This window comes from Mobula birostris, chromosome 17 (assembly GCF_030028105.1).
Source record: "Mobula birostris isolate sMobBir1 chromosome 17, sMobBir1.hap1, whole genome shotgun sequence".
Taxonomy (NCBI): domain Eukaryota; kingdom Metazoa; phylum Chordata; class Chondrichthyes; order Myliobatiformes; family Myliobatidae; genus Mobula; species Mobula birostris.
The window spans coordinates 57,409,824-57,412,993 of NC_092386.1; the positions used below are offsets into that span (position 1 = coordinate 57,409,824).

A 3,170-nucleotide genomic window follows, 5' to 3' on the forward strand; every position below is an offset into this window, starting at 1 on the left:
TGCCAGGAAATTAATAAGGTGTTTCTGGATTTTTACTCTAACCTTTATAAATCTGATTTTCCAGACAATACAACTTTTATGAATAGATTCTTGCAATGATTGAATATACACAAAATTTCTATTCAAGATATGAATACATCAGATGCGCCTATTAAGCGAGAGGAAGTATTAAGGTCTATATCCTCTTTTCAATCAGGTAAAGCTCCAGGACTGGATGGATTTACAGTAGAATTTTTTAAGACTTTTATTGAAATACTTACACCACATTTATGCCAAACTTTCACTGATTCTATAACCTCTGGGACACTTCTGGAAACTTTCTATGAGTCATCAATTTCATTAGTTCCCAAAAAAGAAAAAGATTTACCTGAATGTGCCTCTTTCACACAGACCAATTTCCTGATTAAATGTGGATTCTAAAATTCTTTCTAGGATTCTGGCTTACAGGGTCAAGAATATTTTACCTAAGGTTATTTATAAAGATCAAACTGGATTTATTAAAAATAGATATTCATATTTTAATATTCAGAGATTACTGAATATTATTCATTCCTCTCCATCTAAAAAATCCGAATGTGTTGTTTCCCTTGATGCAGAGAAAGACTTTGCTAGGGTAGAGTGGTCCTATGTATTCGAAGTTTTAGAAAGATTTAATTTTAGTCCAGGTTTTATTTCCTGGATTAAGCTAATCTATCAAGCTCCTATGGCAGCAGTTATAACTAGCAATCAAAAATCTCCTTATTTTAGGCTATACAGAGGTAACCAGCAGGGTTGTCCTCTTAGTTCGCTGTTATTCGATCTGGCTTTAGAACCTCTTGCTATTGCCCTTCGGGACTCCAACAATGTTCAAGGTATTAAAAGGGATAAAGTGCATAAGGTTCCATTGTTTGCTGATGACTTGTTAGTTTATATTTCAGATCCTAAGAAATCTATTCCTTCTATGTTATCTATATTTTCTGAATTTAGTAGCTTTTCTGGAAATAAATTAAATTTGCACAAAAGTGAGTTATTTCTTATTAATAACTACTTGGATCAATACGATCAAATTCCTTTTAGCATTGCTAAAAATAACTTTACGGAAAGCAAGACCCTTTGGATTTCGTTGAATGATAATGTGGATCCTGAGGCCTTTTGGAAAAAATAGAAACTTCAGAAGGATTGAAAGAATTGAAGAAATTAGAAATAAGTTCAGCTCAAAATGACAATGCTACAAGTGATCTAGTCAATCTAGACCCAACTCAAGCAGCACCAAGCATTCAGTCCCAGCAAAGCCGGAGTGAAAAAGAGGGTCCTGAAACAGCGGCGGCAATGTCCAGTGCAAAAGAAGGTGCTAAAGTAACAGTTTCACCATCTAGTGTGAAAGAGGGTGCTAAAATGGCAGTTTCATCAACCAGTGCTAAAGCTGCATTGTCACCATCCAGTGCAGGAACAGCATCGGCATCATACATTCCAAGCCCTTCTGCTGCAGTACATCCTTCAGTACGTCCCAAAAGTTCCTTGTCTCCACCAAAGCCCAGTACTCCGGTAATTAAGGTATTTAATGAAAATGCAGCAGTGACCCTTTGGAAGTGCCAAGTGACATTGCACCTCAAGATTTGTGTCAGCTGCTAATAACAAAAAATCAATGTGTTCATGATGGTTCCTGGACTATCACTGAGCAATTGACTCATATGGGCATAGAAAGAATCGTAGAAGATCATGAATCAGTGATTCAGGCACAACAAAGTTGGGCGATGGATACAGACTGTAGATTATACTTCAAAAAATGTAATGCCAAATATGAATACTTTGGAAATCCAATGTATTTCCCAGAAAGCACGGTGTCTAGTTGCAATGAAACAAAAGAAACTTTAAGTTATTCACAGATGACACAGGAGCTCATGAGTTCAAGAATGTGTCCTGAAATTCATGGACATCTCCAAAGTAGAGAGCAAGGAAAGAAGAGTTGGAAAAAGCCCTATTCCATCTTGCGACAATCTGGATTGTATTTTTCTACCAAAGGAACATCAAAGGAACTGAGACATCCGCAGTTTTTCGCTGAGTTTAGTGAATGCAACGTGTACATATTGTTGTCAGTGAAGAAGACCTATGGAGCTCCGACGAAGTTTGGATTCTGTATCAAGTATAACAACTCGGGAGATGCCAAAGATCTGAAGTTGTTTTGTGCAGACGATGAACAAACTAGGGCACACTGGGTGACAGCAATTCGACTTTTTAAGTTTGGATTACAACTCTTTCAAAACTTTATGCCACCACAGCCAAAGAGTGGATCAGTGAGTTCAGCAGTGAGAAGTAGCTCAGAAAGTTCTCTAGTAGCAATGGAGTTCTCTGGAAGTCAAGGAAGAATAATTGATAATCCTACAGAGGCAACTTTCAGCTGCTGCGGAGGAGGCATTGACATGGAGGAGGAGAAGCCACCATCGTATCAACCCCTTTGGAAGTCCAGCCTTGGCACAGAGCTATTCTTCACGCCAAGGTCTTCCCAAGGCACAGACTTGGTTTCATCCTGGTCTCTCTAGAGATGACGCTCAAAAAACGCTGGAACGTCGAGGGTTTGTGGATGGGATGTTTACTTGGTGAGAGACAGTCAAAGCAATTTGAAGAGTTATAGTTTGTCATTATTCTATGTTCGGAAGATAAGGCATTTACAGATTCTTCAGCTGGAAGGAGATGGAAGAGTATGTTATACAATGAATGAGGGGCACGCCAAATTTTCGGACCTTATTCAGCTTGTGGAGTTCCAGCACCTTAACAAGGAAGTACTGCCCTGCAAATTGAAACATGCCTGTGCCCGAGTTGCACTTTTATCTGAAGCCATTCGTTCACCAGAGTTGTTTTGAGTACGTGCTTTGAACAAACGCCGCAACCGTGAGAAGATAATTGTGACAGTGTGCACTGTGCCTCAGACCAAAGGAAGACTACCTGTGGAATAGATTGATGCTACTCAATACTTGATCTTTGATTTTTGAACCTCATTGTGCCTAAGAAATCAGTGTTTTATTGTGCTGCTTGTAATGGGTGGACAATACAAAAAATCTGTTGTGGCATTACTGAAATCTGTGCTGCTTGAGATTGGTCTCTGCCTGCCTGACATGTTTTTTATTGTGGTAACACTGTTTACTGTTTGATATTTGTGCACCATCCTTATTGGAACATGATGTCTTGCCAAG

At 38.8% G+C, this 3,170-nt stretch overlaps 1 pseudogene; it reads left to right on the top strand.

The window, feature by feature from the left end:
• Positions 1-703: 703 nt before the first annotated feature.
• Positions 704-2,840, top strand: LOC140211447 (growth factor receptor-bound protein 14 pseudogene; annotated as a pseudogene).
• Positions 2,841-3,170: the final 330 nt, after the last annotated feature.